Below are 21314 nucleotides of genomic sequence, written 5' to 3'. Positions count from 1 at the left end.
CCTGTCTTTTTTGAGACAGGGTCTCCCTGTAGCCCCAGCTGGCCTGGAACTCACTATGTAAACCAGGCTGGCCTTGAACTCACAGAGAACCGCCTGCCTCTGCCTCCCAAGTGCTGGGATTAAACGCATGCACTACCACGCCCGGGTAAAGATTTCTTTTTATACACAAAATTGTGTAAGGAGGTTTCATGTGGTGCATTGTTTAGATTTAGGGATGAGGAAAGAATGCTAACACAGTTAAACTCTAGGCCACAAGCATTCTGGCCCTAAATGAGCATAGGTAGCTAGCAGGCTTTAATGTCCCTGTTTGAGTTTAGGAAGGACACTATGTCTATAAGCAGTTTGATTTTTTCAGTTGTATGGAAGTTTCTGCCTCCCGGCTAGATTCTGGAGTAACTGGCCAGTGAAATGGCTCAGTGAGTAAAGGTCTAACTGTCAGTCCTGATGACCTAAGTTTGATCCCTGCAACCATCATGGTGGAAGGAGAGAACTGACTCCCGAAAACTGTTCTCTGACCTACACACACACACACGATTCTGGAGTGAGGACTCCTTTCCATTCCCATGTTCCCTTAATTCTCTATGTGTTCCTTTCCTGCCTTGGCCCCTCATAGTGAGCCTGCCATGGGCACAGAAGGTATTCCTGTTCCTGGCTAGACACATCAGTATTTCTTTTTTTTGAGACAAGATCCCCCTATATAGCCCCAGGATGGCCTCAAATTCTCGGTCCTTCTGGTGACTTTCTCCCCTGCTTCCCTTTGTGAGAGGCAAACAGTAGCAGGTCATCTTTCCTCACCTATTTCTATGGCTTGTTACTGAGTACCTGCCAAATAACTATCTTTTGAAGCAAAGCGAGCTTGTTTTTGAAGAAGTAAAAGCAGCCAGACTTTGGAGGTGGGGATAGGGGAACACAGGTACATGCCAGGCCAAGGACAAGGTATTAGCATCAGGGCAGGGTACAAGTCTGAGCAGAGGACAAAGAGGGCACAGCAGTGTAGAAAGAGGGCCCTTGGAAGACAAGGAAAAGATGCCTCAGGCTGCTCCAGAGAAACCACTGCCCGAGTGGAAGAAGCTAGTACAGAACTGCATGTAGTGGCTAGTGGTACAATACCTCTTGTTGGATGGACCTGGGCCAAAGAGACAGGTGACAATGTCCCCAACCCTAGTGGACTGCTGGGATAGGGCAGTGGTGACAGAATGACAGTCAGTAGTACAGTTCCACTGGGGAAGAGGGGTGAAGGCCTTTGGGTAAAGGCTGATTTGCTGTGCCCACATGGGGAACCAGAGCAATTTATATCTCTTCTTTTGTGACCATGGCAGTATGAAGCAGGGCTGCCCTCTTCTCAACATGCTCATCTCAAGCTCTTCACATGGTACCTGCTAGCTCTGCAGGGCCTAGAACCACTTCTGTCTTAATGAACCACTTTGCTGTGTCACTTTTGGGTGACAGAAGATGCAGGCTCAGGGCTCAGAGGGAAAAGAGAGGTGACGTGAGTCAGGGGTTCCAGAGGCCAGACCCAGAAACCTCCTTCTGCCAGTGGCAAGGAGGCCCAGCCTGAGAAGTTTTCAGGCCTAAAATGTGATTACAGTAAGCAGTCTGGAGGCAGCACTGGCTCCATCCCCAGGTGCAGGCCTGTGGGAGGAGGCAGCAGGGCTCTGTGGCTCCAGCTGCTCAGATGGGGGCAGCTGAGAAGCCCCAGAGGCCTTGAGGCTCACCTCCCCCCACTAGGCAGTTCCCTTCTTAAGAACTGACTTCATGTGGCCCTTTTGCATGTGAGTTCTTTAGAAAAGAAATCCCTCCTTTTTTTTTTTTTTTTTTTTTTTCCTTAGGGGCCTTGCCCACCTTCTTGGGCACCCCCTCCCCAAAACTTTTTTTTTTTTTTCCCTCATTTTCCCCTTTTTTTCCTTAGGGGCCTTGCACACCTGCTTGGGCACCCTCTGCCCAAAACTTTTTTTTTTTTTCCCACTCATTTCCCTCCTATCTCTGCTGTATAATTTATACTGTAACTCGAATGTGAAAACTTAGCTTCACATGGCAACCATGAATTTTACATGAATCACATTGAAATCAATAAAGTCTGTAGAATGAATCAAGTTATCGTTACTAGGAAGAAGTGGGGCTGACTTAAAGGAGCTGTGGGCCCCCAAAGCACATAATGGAAAAAATTGTCCAGCAGCAATCAGCCCCAGCACAGCACTTAACCTTTTGTAGTTCTGAGCTCCCTCAGAACCCGGGATACTTTTGAAGTGTCTCCTTTCTTCTGGGGAGGTGTGATGAAGCCCACCCAGAATGAAAGTCACATTTTCCATGACTTGTTTCTTTGAACACTTGGCAGTCTTTTTTTTTTTTTTTTTTAAGTGGGTAATCTTTGAAATGACACTCTTTCAAATGAATGAGTTTGGGATCTTTTATGTAAGTGGCAGGAAAAAGTGGGCGGTGATGTTATGGAGGTGGAAAGCCTGCCTTTTCTAGGTCATGTTTTAAGAGCAGAGAAAACAGACAGGAAAGGACAAGAGAGAGAAGGAAAGTGGAGAATGAACAAGAAATAAGACAGGGGCACCAGCAGTGGCCTTGGATGCACCAAGCTCTGGGCTCCATCCCCAGCTTTATTTAAACCCACCATATTAGTACATGCCTGTAATCTCAGCACTCTGGAAGGTAGAGGCAGGAGGAACAGCAGTTAAAGGTCATCCTCTGCTATATAGGGAGTTCAAGGCTAACCTGATATACATGGGACCCTGTCTCAAAATAAAAAATAAAAATGGAATCAAGCTGTTCATTCCTTAACCCAGCCTAGCTACATGGCCCCTGTTCTGACTCTGTAACTTTGGGTTCTGGGCTCTTGGTGACTTTCCATCTTCCTCTCAATCCATCCTGGCATTTCTGTCCATGGCCAGCTCTGTTCCACTGGGACAGCCAAGCTTGGGGGGCGGGGGAGCAGAGGCCAGGCAGGCAGTCAGCACAGCTTAGTTCTACCACAAGTCTCTGAATAGCTAAGCAAAAGAGCTACAAACAAGGCCAGTGGCATGACTGGCACCAAATAGAATCTCTGCTGTGGAAGTTGATGATGTTTGCTACCTTTTAATCAGGCAGATACTATGCAAATACCTCATCCTCCTAAGAAAACCAGACTAGGTGATTCCTACCCTTTTTCCTTGCTCCCTCCTATTTTTGCCACGGCCATGATTACAGTTGGATTATTTCCTTCCAAACCCCTCTACCAAGAAACACACATCCCTATGGAAGAAATGAGGACTACTGACATTTTTCTAAATTATTGTCTGTTCACTGTAGAAAAATAAAGAAAAAGAAACCAGTGATTTTTTTTTGTTTGTTTTTTTGACTAGTGTTTTTGTTTTTGTTTTTGTTTTTTAAGACACTTGTGAGCTGGGCGTGGTGGCACACGCCTGTAGTCCCAGCGCTTGGGAGGCAGAGGCAGGCGGATCTCTGTGAGTTCAAGGCCAGCCTGGTCTACATAGTGAGTTCCAGGACAGCTGGGGCTACAGGCAGACCCTGCTTCAAAAAGACAAAAAAAAAGACACTTGTAACCATACCATAATCCAAAGATAACCACATGAGTTCCTTTTACAAAAATGAGGTCACCTTGTGCTTGTTCTGTAACTTATTTTTCCCATCAGGCCTGTCATTGATCCAGCCTGGTCATTGGCTGAGCCCACCTACTCCACCATACTTTACACAGTGTGAAACCTGAGTCAGGTTCTTGTTGGCACATATATAAAATACTTTGTCCCCATGACCAGTTATGTCTTCTGTTGATGGATGATACTAATTCCCCATTTACGCATGTAAATAGTACAGAATATCCTTTTAAAATCAATTCAAGTGGGCTGGAGAGATGGCTCAGTGGTTAAGAGCACTTGCTGTTCTTTCAGAGAACTTAATTTTGGTTCCCAGTACCCACAATAGGCAGCTCACAGTATCTGTAATTCCAGCTCCAAGGGACCCAGCACCCTTTCTTAGCCTCCATGGGTGCATGAGCACATACACATACACACACACACACATTTTAATTTAGCAAAAATAACTTAGAAAATTCAAATAAATGGTAGCCTGAAACGTGCTATATAGACCAAACTTGCCTGAAACTTAGAGATCCACCTGCTCTGTCTCCTAACTGCTAGGATTAAAGACGTGTGCCACCATGCCCAGAATTCTTTTTATTATTTATTATTTTTTTATGTTTATGAGTGTATTGCCTTCATGTATGTAAGTGCACCTGTGTTGTGCAATACCAGCAGAAGTCAGTGGAGAACATCAGATTCTCCTGGAACTGGAGTTAAGGACAGTTGTTAACCACTATATGGGTGCTGGGAATTGAACCCTGGTCCTTTGTAAGAGCTGCCAGTGCTCCTAACTGCTGAGCTATCTCTCTAGTCCCAGGATTCATTTATTTTATTTAATGTGTGTGTGCGCGCGCACCTGAGTGTATGTATGCATACTATGTACATGCATGTGCCTGCAGAGTCCAGAAGACGGCATCAAGCCCCTAGTACTTTAGTTAGAGGCAGTTATGAACCACCTAATGTAGGTGCTGGGAACCAAACCTGAGTCCTCCACAAGATCAGCAAGTGCTCTTAACTGCTGAGCAGTCTCTCCAGTCCCTGGCATTTTTTTTAAAAATGAACTCTACAGGGCTGGGGATGTTGCTCAGTGGTTGAGTGCTTACCTAGCATTTGAGTGGCCTTGGGTTTGATCCCTCAATACTGTAAAAAAAAAAAAAAAAAAAAAAAAAAAAAAAAAAAACAAGCAAACAAAAACTGACTACATTGTGTTCCATCATGAGGTTCTGCTGTGACTTAGCTTCCCTTTTTATCTGTAAGTTTTTCCCCATTTGAAGCCCCTCCCTAGCATGAGCCTCCTGTAGCTGCCTCTTTATGCCCATCTGTGAGGACGTCCTAGGCACATAATTATGGAATGAACTTGGGAATTCAAGGGCAAGCCTAGCTAGAAGACTTCCCTTTGGGTGGACATTATCTGTGTTTGAGCAGCTGAATGAGTAATGGAGAACTCTTTTCCTGATTTCAATTTGAAGCTGTGAGTAAACATCTCTCATTACATACCAACTCCCTTATCTGTGAGAATTAATCTGCTCCCTCCCCTTTGGCAGATTCTAGCTCTCCCCATGTTCTGGGGGCCTCTATAAGGCCTTTTAATATTGCCATTGTGTGTGTTAAGCTTTCATTAGAATTTGATGTATCAGAAATATTTTTTAAAAGGCTTAGCTCAATTAATTTATTTCCCTGCACTATTATTTTATAGCCTTCTTTACCTAAAGCATTAATGGCAAAGAGCACTGAGTAGCAGGATTGAGTTTAGGGCTGTTCTAATTAATTCTTGGGTTGAGTATGCTTCAGCAATCCATCAGCCCTGGGTAGCAGCACCGCCTCCCTGTTCACTGTTGTTTTGTCAATGAGCTCCTCCGCAGCAGCATTCTAGCCCCAGTAGATGTCCTTTTTGTAAATGACTAGACATCTTGCCTGTGTCTTTCTGTAAGAGGAAGAAGCAGATCCTGTTTTTCCTTTTGAGTGGACTATCAGTAGTCAGGTTCTGATCAAACGCAGCTGAATTAAGGGCTGGCCCAGACTTGGGCAGGTCTGCCTTCTAACTGGTCCCTGGTGGGGTACAAGTCCCCCCAGGTGCTGCTGGAGGGCAGAAGGGTGCAAACTTCGCTAGGCAGTGGAGTCACCAGGGAGTTGTTAGGTCTCCCAGTATACCTACAGCAATTACATAAGACTGTTTGAGAAATCCCTGGCAAGTCTACTTGCCAGAGTTTAGGAGCATTGCTCTGAGGCTCAGTCAAAGCTTCTTTGCTACTGCAGCACAGCAGCACACAGCAATGGAAACTCTACCTAAGAAAAGATGAAGAGACAAAGTCTGACCTACTGGGCTGTAATATGGCTCACCAGGTAAAGGCACTTACAGCTAAGCCTGAGTTCTGAGTTCAATCCCTGGGACCCGCATGGTGGAAGAAGAGAACCAATTCCTGCAAGTTGTCCTCGGACCTCCACGTGTGCCCCATGGCACATATACCCACACATATACACAGTAAATTAAATGTAATTTTTAGAAAAATTAAAGTCAGACCTGTTGAGTTCCCTCCTTAGAAGGGCCATAGGAGCCTGCCTGCCTGTGCCTGCCTGGGATGCAAGTGGGTACAGGAGAATCAGGCAGCAGCCACCACTTGTAACTTACTGTCACGTGTAGCTGTTTCCTAACCAGTGTCACAGCTGACTTCTTCTACAGTATGAGTTGCAATTGTGTGTAGGCTCTAATAGGTCTCCAGAGCTCATGTCCACAGACTCCCCAGGGCACTCCACATAGCCAGCCCAATATGCCTAGAGTGAACTCTACACTCTGTGCCAGCATACCTTGAAAGATTCTGGACACCTCCCACCCTCCCAGTTCTATATGCCTGGGCTTTGGCCTTTTCAGTTGTACATATTTCCCTATCCAGATGCTGGCTGGAGATGCCATAGTAACCTCCCAAGGCATTGGCTCAATGGGCCTTTCCTGTCATCCAAGCGTGGGTAGAGGAAGTAGGCACCCTAAGAAGCCCCACCCGATGAGTCCAGCATGGTACTCAAGGGCCTCCATTATCCCACACTTTCCATCTTGTTCTGTGATTATCCCTGCCTGCCTTCTGACCTGTAGAGAGATGTTTGGGATATTCCTTTGTGAGGCCCACAGTCAGTGGTGTGCTGACTAACGTGACACAGTAGGGATGGAGATAAGTCCATGTTGAGAGAGCTAAGTGCACACAGCCCTGCACCCCATTCCTTCCAGGTCCAGGAACTCCCTGGACATAACCAGAAATGACCATGCAATAGTCCCAGTGGTCCCATACAGTGGTTAGGGGGCCCTTCTTTCTGTCTGTCTCCTCTGTGTTGTGGCCAGGTCCTCTCTGAAGAATTACCTGGAACCCCCAAGACAACCAAAATTTAAATTAATAAAAATGAAGGCAGAATTAAAATTATGTTTCTCAGTTGGATTCACCACATTTCAAGTGCTCTGTAGTCATGTGACTACCCAACAGTAGAAAGACTTTTTATTTTATTTATTATTTTTATTTTATGTATATGAGTGTATTGCCTACATGTAGGTAAATGCACCTGTGTCATGCAATGCCCACAAAAGTCAGAAGAGGACATCAGAGTCCCTGGAACTGGAGTTACAGATGGGTGGGTGCTGGGAATCAAACCTAGGTCCTCTGCAAGAACAGCCAGTGCTTTTAATCATTTAGCCAACTCTTCAGCCTGAAAAGACATTTAAAAATTGTTTTTAGATCTATGTCTGTCTGTGTGTGTGTGTGGTGTGTGTGTGTGTGTGTGTGTGTGTGTGTGTGTGTGTGTGTGTGTGTGCGTCCAGAGAGAGAGAGAGAGAGAGAGAGAGAGAGAGAGAGAGAGAGACAATGCACATGGAAATCAAAGAACTATTTGTGAGAGTTGGTTCCTTCCTTCCTTCCACCATGTCTGTTATGGAAATTAAAGTCAGGTTTTCAGGCTTGGCAGCAAATGCCCTTACCCACTGAGCTATCTCGCTGGCCCCTGGAAATGCATTTTTAATTTAATTTTAATTCATTGAACTTGAAATAGCCACACAGGCTGGGAGCTTCTAAACTAGCCAGTATAGGTGTGAGACATTTTCATCTCTATAGAAAGCTGTTGGGCCACACTATCTAGCTGGTGGGATTTGATCAGAAAAGGAGAATAGCATAGGGTTTGGAGTCTTTGCAAAACCCAGCTCCTTCCTTCCTGAAGAGTGACTCCTGTGTTCACTCTTGCTGAGTCCCAGTGTCCTCCCCTACAACCTGGATGCAGGATGCCGCCTCCTGACTACTGTAGTGAGGGTAGTGGCACATAAGAACAGCCACAGAGCTGTCCACTGGGCGCTGACCCTCTGACAATTCCTCCTTGCCTAGGAGCTGAGTGATTATCACCCCTGTTTATAGGTGGGGAAAGTAAAGGCCCTGAGCTGCAATGTTTATAGGTGGGAAAGTAGAGGCCCTGAGCTACACTGTGTAAGCACCAAGCCTGTGACAGGAAGCAGAGACTTTGGAGATCATGATTCTTATCTAGCCAAAGTTGCACCTGGGGGGTTGGTTAGGCATGGCTGCAGTAAGTTAAGTAAGCCAACCCTGCACCCCTGCCAGCTGCATTCCTGCCAAGTGTCCACTGCTATCTATGACTTTAGCTGGAGACAAACTGACTAGCTCTGTTCTTTGCCTAACAAATCCAAACCTGTGAGATCCTAACTCTGTGAGCCTGCCTCTGTGCTGCAAGATGGAGAATTGCTGGCCCAGGTGGGGGAAGGGGTCCTCAGGGATCGCCACACTAGAAAGGAGGTGGTTTTCAGGGGCTTTGGCATCCTGGAGACTGGGCTTTCTTGACACCTGTTATTCCCTCCCGCTATCATACCCAAATTTCTGTCCTTAACCTTCCCTTTCTGTTGAAGGTGTATTTCTACTGCCAAGAACTTAGCAAGAAAGATATTTATACAGCCTGGCCAAAGTGAAGTCACCCCAACTCTTGCTCTGAAACAGCTGATCTCTTAGAACAGGCAGCCAAGTTTTCATTTCCCGGCCTGGTCCAGAGTCATCTTGCTTAGTGTGACCCATAGAATCTTTCTGTTTGATTGAAAGTATATGTGGAGGAATTTGACCATAACTCATTATGGGTGTTTCTTGCTGGAGTCCTGGGAACTATCCCTTCTGAAGATTACAGTATTAGCATTAGGATCTCAGGTCAGTTTCTGGTCCTGTCACCATCCCTGCTTACACTGCTTTCTCAAGTATAAAGTTCAGATAATAGCACTTCCTACTCAGATGGCTTGAAATGCTTAGCACAGTGCCAGGTGTCTATAAATGCCCAGTCTACCACTCGTTTCTTTGAAATTAGCAGAAGTGTACATTTGTAAATGGACACAGCTGTTGAACATGACCTATTTGCAGGATTTGTAAGGAACTTTTGAAGAGTCTGAAGCAGGTTGAGCACTGGTCATTGTGCTAGCAGTTTATACACTTCGACTCACTCCAGTTCCTGCTCCATGGCTGTGTGTACCCAGCAGACTGCACCTGCACAAGAGTGGGAATTCATTTCACTCTTCATCCCTAACACCTATCCCATAGCAGATACCCAGTAAATATGTGATTGATTAAATATGTGATTGAGGGGCCTGGAGGGATGGCTCAGCAGGTAAGACCACTGGCTGCTCTTGCAGAGGATTTGGGTTCAGTTCCCAACACCCACATGGCAGCTAACAGTCATCTTTAACTCCAGTTCCAGGGGATCCAACACCCTCTTCTGGTCTCTACAGGCATTGCATGCACGTGGTACACTTACATACATGGAGATAAAACACTCATACAAAATAATTTTTTTAAATGTGATTGATAAGGGAGTAAATGAGAAATATTGTTAATTTTTTAAATATCCTATGTTCACATAAAAGTTCCAGTCTGAGGCTTAATTATAAACTTCTAGTTCAGGGCCCAAGTTAGTTTTAGTGAATAACTGTAGGCAAATGCCTTTAGTTGCCATGTCAACTTTCCTTAGTCCCCAGTTCTTGGGCTTCTATTTATGCTCCTTAACATGGCTTTAATAAGCCACCCTTCTTGATAGGACCCCAATCTCTGCAGCCTCAGTACCTATTAGCCCACATATTCCAGTCCCACTGAAAGATAAGAGTTTCCCAACCCTCTCTTATTCTCTCCTGCCTGTAATCGGTGGCACCCAACCTCCCTCCACTGACCTTGACACATCTAGTAAGTCTGTGAAGGGACCTATCTCACATTCTGGTCCAAAAACATCAGCCTACCCCTACCCCAAATCCTTGCCAGTCATGCCTGTTACACATCACACTGTGTTTTCTTTTCCTCTCCAGTAGCCTGTGAGCTCCAGGAGAGCAGGGAATGAGTATTTTATCTTGGTCTCACAAACACCTTACCCAAAGCAGGCATGCCTTCTCTCCACAAATGTTCATGAGTATTTACTGTGTGCCTGGCCAGGTGCGTGAACAAAAGCAACAGAAATCTTTGCCTTTGTCAAACCAGCATACCAAAGGATAAAGGTTTTTTTTAATTTTAAAATATTTATTTATTGCTATTATTGTGAAGGGGGACACATACCACAGTGCATATGTGGCAGTCAGAGGACAACTTTATGGAGTTGGTTCTCTTTCCACCTTTGTGTGGGTTCAGAGGATAGACTCGGGTTGTCAGTCTTGTGTGGCAAACACCTTTACCTGCCAAGCCATTTCACCTGCCCCCAAGTTTTTTGGGGTTTTTTTTGGCCGGGGGGGGAGACTGCTTTTGGGGGTTTTTTGTTCATTTTGTTTTTTGAGACAGGGTTGCAGCTGGCCTCAATCTCATAGAAATCCACTTGCCTCTCCCTTCCAGTGCTGAGATTAAAGACATGAATCACCATGCCCATACTGTTTATTTTTTAGTATCTATGTATGAAGTATGAATGTGGATATGTGTGCTTCAGGGGACACTTTTAGGTCAGGACAGCTTCAGGTTTCAGTCTCACCTTCCTTCCACCTTGTTTGAGACAGGATCTCTTAGTTGTTCACTGCACATTGTACACCAGGCTAAGGGCCTGTGAATTTACGAGGATTCTTCTTGTAGGAACGCTGGGATTACAGATTGCATCCAGTTTTGTATGTGAGTGATGAGGATCCAAACTCAGAGCCATCTCCCAAACTTACTTGCTTTTTTTTGACAGGGTCTCCCTGTAGTCCCAGCTGGCCTGGGACTCACTATGTAGGCTCACTATGTAGAGCAGGCTGGCCTCGAACTCACAGAGATCTGCCTGCCTCTATCTCCCAAATGCTGGGATTAAAGGTGTGCACCACCATGCCTGGCTTACTTACTTTTAAAATTTATTTATTGTATTAGTGTATGCAAGTGAGAATGCAGGTGTGAACATGCCATGAGCTACATGTAGAGAGGTTTGAGGACAACTTTTTAGAGCCCATTCTTACCTTCTGCTTTGTTAAGGCAAGGTCTCCCTTGGTTTTTGCTACTTTGAGGCAGGCATACTACAGGCTAGCTGGCCCATGAGCTTCTAGCCAATTCTCGTGCCACCCATCTCACTGTAGGAGTGCTAGGATTACAGAATATGAACCATGCCTGGCTTTTTACATGAATTCTAGGACTTAAACTCAGGTCAGGTGTGCACAGCATACACTTTTACCAACTGAGCCATCTCCCTAGCCTCTATTTACTTAATGATGAGATAGGGTATTTATTGCTAGGTAGCCAAGGTTGGCCTCTAACTTGAAATCCTCCTGCCTAAGTCTTCCAAGTTCTGCAATTACATATCTGTGCCCCTAAGCCCAACTAAGAGACAGGTTTGTTAAATGACTAAAATAGAATGAATGAATGAATGAATGAAGTACTCTTTCTTGTTTTGCTCTTTATGAATTTGAGTAGTTCATATACAAGTTTGTCTGTCTGTCTGTCTGTCTGTCTGTCTGTTTGTTGTGGTACTGGTATGTACTCTGAGGGCCTGGTGAGTACATGCTGGGGAAGTGTTCTACCAGTGGGACAAGTTCATTTTTAAGAGAAGAAAAAAAAAAAAAAAACTCAGAAGGAAAAATGTTGTGTCTTAATATTGATCATGTTGGAGGCAGAGTTTAATAATTGAAAGGCCATTTGACTGGTATAGTATTGTACAGAGGTATGCTGATAAAATTTAGGTTTATATTAACCATACCATTTTATATCACTTGCTTTGAGAGTACTACTCTGGTGCCAGAAGTTTATTGGTAATCACTGTGAACACTAGAAATTGAAAACACAAAGCAGGAAATTTGGTTTGTGAAGTCTGCAGCTTTTGTTTAAGTCCAAAGGTATAGCCTTCTCCACCAGCGGTCTCCCATATTTTACTGTTAACATTTGAAGTATACTGAATTCCCACAAGCTAATTAAAAATCAGACTGCTATGCCGGTAAGCATTCACTCTGCGAACTAATTTCTGCCAAATGGCCATAAATGTGTCCCCTGGTATGAAATTTAGACGTTCTTTCCCATCAGAAAAGAGGCATGTGGTTTAGTCCCAACCTCTTAATTTGAGAGAAAAGGAAACCAACCAAAGCCCATCCAGAAAGGTCATTGCTTTGACACAGGCCACAGACCCTAGAAAGTACCACAATGGGCCTGAAGCCCCAGACCCTCTCTCACGGTGAAACCCCCAAAAACCTGCTTGCTCCTACTGGACTAAGTTCATAGTGCACTTCTGTGCCAGGCACTGTTCTAGCTTTTTCCAAACATCACTGAGACGCCATAGCATCCCACAGGGAAATCCTGTGATTGTCACCCATTCCCTGAATCCTTTTCCTATAAAATGCCTGAAAGAGGAAACATGAATGAAAGACAAGATTGATTTCTGTCCCCAAGAGCCTTCCATCCAGAGGGAGAAAGGGAAGGAGTGTCCTTATAATATCTAGGGATAAAATGGTGTCTCCATGTGTCCCTCTAGGAATCTGAGGCTCAGAAAGGTTACCCAGAGCTGGGAGACACCTGCATCGCCCAGCAAATGCAGAGTGGGAAGACCCTGACCAGATGCTATGAGAGCTCAGGGTCTCCTGTGGGCTAGGAGAGACTGTTAGACTGCCTGACGTGACAGCACAGCCTTAGGCATTTAGATCTTTTCTTGGAAATCAAGTCTCCCTTTACTGCAGTTAGGTAACTTTATTTACTCATGCTAAGCAGGGCCATTTTCAAAGAGGAAATTATGCAATGTGCGATGCAAATGTGCCATTCAGAGACCAGCACAGAGATAAGTGTGGTCAGCACTGCATGAGAAGATGAGATCTGTGCCCCTGGTGGCAGGCTGTGTGTCACCCTTATGATAAGGGGATGTGCCATGCTCTACTGGGAAGTGCCGCTCATCCAGATCTAGTTTCTGGTAATTGCATTTCAGCAAGCTGTCTCTCTGAAAGCTTGGTGCTGTGCTAGCAAGGGGAAACAAGGAGTGAGGCTTCTAAGAGCTAAGACCTGAGCAGTCAGGAGCAGGGAGGCTGCCCTGCCTGCCATCTGGAAACTCTGGAAACAGGAGGGTAGAATTCTCTCTTACTCCAGAGAATAGTCTCTGGAAATTTCCCCAGGATGGACGAAAATGAACATGAGACAGGTTCCTTGGGAACTTTGGGAAACCTATTTGCATATTTGACTAGACATGGCATGCACATTTCATACTAAGAGAAAGGAAGTGGCTGTGAGAAGCCCCATCTAGGAGGCAGGTGAAGCTAAGCCAAACCCAGCTACAGGCACTGGGACAAGCTGCCTGGCCTCCCCAGGCACAGGCTTCTGGTCTAAAGAGAACTCCAGAACCTCTTCCTCCCATTGCACCTGGGCCACTTCATAATCACCCATCACATAGTAGCTGTAGAGTGAGCAGATAACAGATGTGTGTTTGTGTGCTGACACAGTATTTGTTATGGCCCTGGAATACCTGAGAGACATCAAGTCCCAGGAGGTGCTAAGAGATGGTAGTCCCTCAGGTCCAAATGCTTTCCACTCCAATCTTTGCTACTCCCACTGGGGCACCAAATAGATTTTCATGGTGTGGATATCTTGCAGTCATTGGGTCAAAGTGACATAAAAGGCTCAGAATGCAGCTCAGTGATAGAGCAGTTGCCCAGCATGTATGAGACCTAGGTTCCATCCCCAGCACTGGTAAAAAGCAGTAGAAGTGATGTAGGGTCAGGGAGACGGCTCATTGGGTAATATGTTTCCCATGAAAGCATGAGGACCAAAGTTTGGATCCCAGGCACTCACATAAAAGTTGAGTGGATATAATCCCAGCAGGGAATTCCCCCGCCACCTATCAAGCTAGCTAGCTAGTCTAGCTGAAACAAGCTTAGGGTTTAATAAAAAAAAAAAGACCCTGATTCAAAATAAAAGGCAGAAAGGGATTGAGGAAGATGCCAGACATCAACTCATTTATGTGCATGTATGCCTACACATGTGCAAGCATGTATCCCCAGGCATACATGTAATAAGTTTTAAAGTGAATGTAGCTCACTTGGTAGAGTGCTTGCCTAGTATGCACAAGGCCCTGGGTTCCAGCCAAGCACTGCATACCCCAGGTGTGATAGTACACACCTGTAATCCCCCACACTTGGAAAGTAGAGGCAGGAGATCAGGAGTCCAAAGTTACCATCAACTACTTAACAAGTTCAAGGCCATCTTGGGCTACATGAGACCCTATGTTTAGTAAATGAAAAGAAGAAGAAGGGCTGATAAGGTGGCTAAGTGGGTAAAAGTGTTTAACACACAATCTTGAAACAACCTGGGTTCAGTCACTGGGTTTCCCGATGGAAGGAAGGAACCTACTCCAAGAACCTACTCTCCTGACCTCCATGTGCACTCCATGGCACACACATGCCCACATTCGTGCATACACACACATACATCATCATCATAATCATAATAAAGATAAATTGCTCTTTAAAAAGAAGTGAAAGGGCTGGAGAGATGGCTCAGCAGTTAAGAGCACTGACTGCTCTTGCAGAGGACCCGGGTTTGATTCCCAGCACCCACATGGCGGCCACAAACCATCCTTAACTCCAGTTCCAGGGAAATCCAATGCCCTCTTCTGACCTCAGCGGCATTGCATGACATGGGTGCACTCATATACATGCAGGCAATACACTCATACACATAAAATAAAAATAATAAAATATGTTTTGAAAGTGAGAAAATAAGTAATTATTATGGCACAGGTACTGAGAACTGACAAGCCATCTCGGATCAGACATGCTACTGTGACTTGGCTATAATTTACAACAACCTGACCTAGGGAGTCAACACTTCTTCAGCAGGCTATTTCTAAATCATTCAAGCATGCAATCAGGTTGAAGGAAGTATGCAGCGAACAACACTGCCTTCTATCACTGACATTCCACCAGGCCTCTCATCACCTGTCCACTTCTCTAGCCACCCTTTAGCTTGAGGGACTTGAAATGTAACTTAGGACTTCATGTATGCTTAGGTGAGTACTCTGCCACTAAGCTAAGTCTCTAGCCCAATCCTTATTTTCCAAAATGTAGTTCAAAGCAAGTTGCAGACCTCTATACCTTTCTTCCTAAACACTAGCTTGTATATCATGATGACCAGCTACAAAGTCATTGGATTGCCCCAGGCCTGCAAATGAGGCACCTGAAGGAAGTCATAGGCGTAGGATCAACACAGCTGGGAGGTGATGGAGTTTCACTCACCTGCAAGCCATCAGCCCCAAGCATAAAGGCGTATGCTTACAGAAGGGAAGGGCATGGGCATGTGCCCAGGAGCAGTGTTCTATCCTGATACTTAGGCCAGTGGTTCTCTTGTAGGCAGAAGTGGGTGGAGAGAAGTTCCAAGACTAGGAGGAGATCAGTGAGGCAGCTGAGGAGGCAGCAACAGCAGCAGCAACAACCATCCCAGAATTGCAATGAAAACCTCGGAGCCAAGCTCCAGGTTCTTGTTCCCTTGGGCGACTGGACTTCAGCAAATAGTCTGCTGGCTGCACAGCTAGTTGCTGCTCTCCTTTGCAAACCTGAGGAACACAAGCAGCATGCTTCTTCCCTTTACTCACAAATAAAAGTGTACAGACCCTAGCTCCATCCCAGAGGGACTTCACTGCATGGCTACCCCTTGCTGTGCTGGAAAGGAATGCTTTAGGGAGCTTCAAAGAAGACAGAGTAATTGATTGCTGCTTGCAGCAAATACCCCTTAAGCTGTTGCTGGGTTAATGGAGAAATGGTTACTTAATTTTCTTAAAGGATTGATTGGACTGTCAGGGGAAGTGCTAGGCCTAATTGAGTGTGCCCATTCACACCTCACCGCTAACCATCTTGGTGCAGGGAGTTGAGGGTATGCCCCCCCCCCACCGTCCACAGCTTGGGACCTGAGAAGGTCCACAGCTTGGAACCTGAGAAGGTCTGGTTCCTACAAGACTATTTTCTGATGGTCTGTAGACTTCACTTGGGCCTGGCCTTGTCACCCCAACCCTTCTGAGCTGCATTAGGATCAGCCAGGCTTCCTAGAAGAGATGCTCATTAGCTCCCACAGAAGTACAACAGGAGCAACTTTCTTCTACACTTTTCATTCTGTAGTGGAGTAGGGTTGCAGCCTCCCACCACCTTCCCACTGACCTCATACAGCCCAGGCCTGCCTCTTCCCTTTGTCCCCCAATAAGCCATGACTGGAGCCCATGACTTACCAGTCACATCTTCCAGAGCATCACTGGATAGATAAAGCTTCTCCCTTTTATTCTGCCACCAGGACACCATGCCATGCTGGCTTTCCTGTGACTTGCTGGAAAAGTGTTATTCTGTATTACAAAGTACCAAATCCCTCACACTAAGGCAGGTCCTCAGAGTGTCATCCTTGCAAGGGGCTGCCCTGGGCTCACAAAAAGACAGCTCTCCAGAGGAAGGACTTAGGCCTAACTCACTTCGTGCTGGGTCCCAGCATCTGTGAAGAACCAGCAGTGGCAATAGTCATCTGCACAGTCTGCTTTGATTGCAAGAAGACAGACATCCAGGGGTGGAAGACAGGCAGATTTCCTGAGTTGAGGAAATCCTGGGTTCCCCAGTGAAGAAGGAACCTTGCCGCAGGTAGCCCAGTAGCACACAGGTGACTCAGGTCCTCAGCCTTCAGAATCTGCCTGCTGAGAATTTGTCATTTGTCATCTGCCAGAGCCAGCTAGCACCCCTCCTTGACAGCTCAGGTTGGGGGTGCCCCCTTCTCTGAAGGAGACGAGGGGCAGTCTTTTCTCTGGCTTCACCTAGAGGACTAGAACCCCAGATTTCAATCAGCTTGCTCAGCACAGTATGACAATCACACATCCATCAGTCAGGGCACCTTGTGTCCTTGGCAAAGTTGTTTAACCTGAAGTTTGTATTTTTCGTAATTCTAGGGTCTGGTATACAAGGGTTCTTAATAAAGGTTGGCTGTGGTGTCAGCAGCAGCCGACATTGATGAAGTACTGGGGGCAAAGGGTGACCTTTGTGTGCTGGCTTTAGAGAGCAGAGCTGGGAATGACACCTACCTAAGTATCAGTGACCCTCCATGTCATTGCCTGTTTTGTCCTGCACACAGGCCCCTGCAGTTTCCAAGGATTTCCAATCCTTGGCATGTGTGCAGAGAAATTGAGTCAGTTTGGATCCTTTAGAATCAGTTGGAGGCCTTTTGGTGTGCTGGTAGCTGGGAGGCTGTCCTCATTTGCTTCTCTCTTGCTATGATAAAACCAAAGTCCCTTTGAAGAGGAAAGAGTTTATTTGGCTTTTGGGTCATAGACCATCAACAAGGGAAGCCAAGGCAGGTGCTCAAGACAGAAATCTGGAGGCAGGAACTGAAGTAGAGACCATGGAAGAATGCTCCTTACAGCCTTTCTTCCTTTGGCTTGCTCATCTATCTTTCTTTACATTCTAGGCCCTCCTGCCTAGGGATGGCCCTGCCCACAATGGGCTGGGCCCTCTTACATCAATTAGCAATTAAGAAAATGCCTCACCAACAAGCCCACAAGTCAATCTGATGGCAGAAATTCCTCAATTGCAGTTCTCTTTTCCCAGGTAATTCTACTTTGTGTCAAGTTGACAAAAACTAACTAGCACAAAGGCCCTGCACTGCCATCTTAAGATTTCAGGCTCCCTTCTCCAAAGAGACAGGGTGCCCTCTTCCTCAGCCCTTCCAGACCTCTGATTAACAATGCATTCCTGAAAGATAGGGATGTGCACCTCATTGCTGCTCTGAACCCCAGCCTTGGTTTATAATCCAGGATATCAGATTGCAGAGCCCTGGAATTCCACTGGCCTAAAGATCCTGCTGAAAAGGCTAAAGACTTTCTTGATTCTAAATATAGCTGGAGCCACCAACACCAAGAATTAAATTACATATTGGCATCCATATTTTATTAGGAAGGGATCATTTAAATACAGTAAAAGTCAATCGGCCCCAGTAATTTACTGCTTAGTAATGAGCTATGGCCTGTCAGAGGAAGGTAGCCATGGAGGAGAGCAGCAGTCCAGGGGCTAGAAAGAGCAGTAGGTTTAGAAGTCTGGGTTTCAAATGCAGTACTGCAAGGTATGAATGTCCCTCCATCCCATCCCCAAAAGCCACTAGAGCGCCAGTCACTCAGGTCCTCCTGGAGGAGCAGCAGTGAATGAGACAGGCAGATTCTGCCTACTTGGGGCTGGCTCAACAAGGTAGCAAGAACAGGGAACTCCCAAACATCAGGCACTGGGATTTGGGGAGATGTGTGGGAAAGTGACTGGGTGTAGGGGCAGAAGAGGCCAAGGGTCTGTGTAGCATGCATGCTCCATGATGCCACAAGAGTTCTCGGACACAACCCCAAACCTGACTGTTTTCCTTCTGAAGAGACTCATTGGGTCATGAGCCTGCATTCAAAGGCCCTGACTCTTTCAGGCCCAGGGCTGTGACTAGAGACCCGGCTCCAGGAGGTTGGGGTACTGCCCAACACATCACAACCACTTCTGACAAGAGCCTTGATGGACACATTCCAATGTCCTTCTCAAATATCCCTACTTTCTCTCAGAAGTCCCACGGGGTCTTAGGTCTCTTTTTGTTTTTGTTTCTGAGACAGGGCCCAGGCTAACCTCAGACTCTACGTAACTGAGGATGACCTTGAACTTCTGTTCCTCTTTCCTGTACCTCCCAAGTGCTAGGATTACAAGTGTGTACCACTAAGTTTTGTGCAGTGCTGGCAAGCACTCTACCCTGAGTCACGCCCCCAGCCTCTTAAGGTTTTTATTAGTAAGGAACATGAGACTCAGAAAAGATGACCTACCCACAGTTAACACTGTTAGTAGGCAGCACTGGGATTTAAAGCCAGGGCCCTGGCTCCAAAGCATGGGCTGTTTCTTCCAGGCCAAGTGACCTGATTCTGCACTCCATGTAGGTAACTCACATGCATTTTTCTCTTGTCCTCCTGTGCTCCTTGCATCCTAAACTTCTGCAGGGAAATGATTGGAGTTTTCCTGTGTTCTGCTTAAAACCATAAGACCTGGGCATCTGGAATAGCCATCCCTGAGTCTAGGGTGTAGCTCAGTAGAAGAGCACTTGCCTAGCATATATGAGGCCCTGGGCTTGACCCTCACTTTTACAGTATTAAGTGGGACTGGATACAGCACAAAATAAAAATAAATCAACTTTGTAATTACCTTTTGCTGAGTAACAAACCACCTTCAAGTTCAGTTGTTCCATATCTTGACATTCATTTTTCTACAGATATTAGATTACTTAGGGCCTAGTGGGAATTACTTTTCTCTGCTCCACACGGCACCAGCTAGAATGTCTACCTGAGTGCTGGCAAGTCTATGGTGGCTAATAATGGGCCTTGGACTTTGGATTCTCTCTACAGCATCCCGGTGGCTGTTGGTCCCTTCCACTTGGTTGAAAGCTTACCAGACCATTGTTATGGCTTTGCCTCAAAAATCAGGTAGCATCACTTCTACTGATACTCTTCTAGTCTGATTCCCCCAGGTTTGAAGAAGAAGGAAAACAGACTTTGATAGGAAAAGAGAGTCACATTGTAGAAGAGCAGGTTGGGGAGAGTATGATCTGTAGGGAAATCGGTGTCAAGACCTTCATTCCATTCTGGTACTCCAGGGAGAATGCCTCAGGCTGACACTTGTTTGATTCTCAGGTTTTCTTGGTTGATTGGTTGGGTTTTTTGTTTTTGTAGTACTAAAGATTGAACCTAGGGCCCCATGCATACTGGGCAAGAGTTCTACCACTGTGTTATATCCTCCCTGCCCCCCACTGGCCTCATTAAGACTTCTAATTTTGAGGCTTCATTTTTTATAAAAGCAGTTGAGCCATTGGACATGGTGGAGCATACCTACAATCCCAGCACTTGAGATGCTGAGGCAGGAGCATCAAGAATTCATGCTCACTCTGAACTATGAAATTCTGTCTCAAAAAAAAAAAAATGCTGGATAGATGGCTCAGTAGTTAAGAGCACTGGCTGCTCTTGCAGAGGACCCGGGTTCAATTCCCAGCATCCACATGGCAGCTAATAACTCCAGTTCCAGAAGAATCCAACGCCCTCTTCTGACCTCTTCATGACACAGGTGCACTTTCACACATGCAGGCAGTGCACTCATACACATGAAATAAAAATAATAAAACATGAGAAGAAACAAAACAGGTGCCTGGGAAATGACTCAGTCAGTACAGTGTTCACTGTGCATGAGGACCTACTCACTGTCCAACTAGTCTAATTAACCATTGAGCTCCAGGTTCAGGGAGAGACCTTTTGTTAAAAAAAGAAAAAAAGGTGGAGAACAACTGAGGAAGAGACCCCCAGTGTTGACCCCTGGCCTTCACACACATGAACACACATAACACACACAAGCAGTGAAGCATGGTGATGCACACCTATCCCTTCCTTCCTTCCTTCCTTCCTTCCTTCCTTCCTTCCTTCCTTCCTTCCTTCCGACCCTTCCTTTTTTCTTATTTCCCTTCTTCCCTTTCCTCCCCTTTCTCTTATCTTTCTTTCCGTCCTTCTTCCCTCTCTTTTTTGTTTTTGTTTTTGCTTTTAAAGGCATTATCTCACTATATAGCCCTGGCTTGACTAGAACTTAGACTCAGAGACCCACCTGCCTCTGCCTCCCAAGTGCTGGGATTAAAGACATAAACCACCATGCCTGGCTCTTTTTCTTTTCGGAGAACAGTTTTTCTATCTAGCCCAGGTTGAACTTAAACTCCTAATTTTCCTGCTTCAACTTTCCCAGTGCTGAGACTACAGGCATAAGCCATCAAGCCAGGCCTTTGTTAGTCAGTTTTCAGTATGTAACTAGCAAATCTGTTTCCCACTGGAAAAATCAGAACGCCACATATAAGCTAAAATCACCTTGCAGCTGACTTTTTTCCCCTTGCTAGTACAATCTTGAGATTTTTTCTCACCAAATAAATGAGCTTGTTTTATTCAGGTTCTCACCCACTTCTGAACATCTGGGTCCTCACGAACCCAGAAGCTGTGTTCAGCATCCCTGGCCACCGCTCTTGGCCCACACAGCTGAGTGTTTTTCTTGGGAACCTAGCAATTGTCAGGTCATAAGATGTGAAACTGAATTTTTTTTAATAAATATATATTTTTTAATTTTTTTAGAAGAAGCATTTCATTACAGCTTTACCATACTCAATAACAGTTTCCAGAGCAAAGGTACATCTCTTTCAAAAGTGGCTATAAAATTTTTAGGCTCACTGTTGAATTAATACAGTTATACAATATTGAACTCAGTAAAAACCCTATAAGACATAAAATTGAATGAGTTTTTAACCT

At 45.6% G+C, this 21314-nt stretch overlaps 1 protein-coding gene across 3 annotated transcripts in view; it reads left to right on the top strand.

The window, feature by feature from the left end:
- Positions 1 to 21314, top strand: part of Clec16a (C-type lectin domain containing 16A) — a gene marked incomplete in the record, with an annotated part of 241639 nt that overhangs the window by 156683 nt on the left and 63642 nt on the right.

The sequence above is a fragment of the Nannospalax galili genome, unplaced genomic scaffold (assembly GCF_000622305.1).
Source record: "Nannospalax galili isolate Female #2095 unplaced genomic scaffold, S.galili_v1.0 scaffold32, whole genome shotgun sequence".
NCBI lineage: Eukaryota > Metazoa > Chordata > Mammalia > Rodentia > Spalacidae > Nannospalax > Nannospalax galili.
The sequence above is the reverse complement of the archived record's forward strand: the minus strand, read 5'-3'. Positions and strand labels throughout refer to the sequence as shown.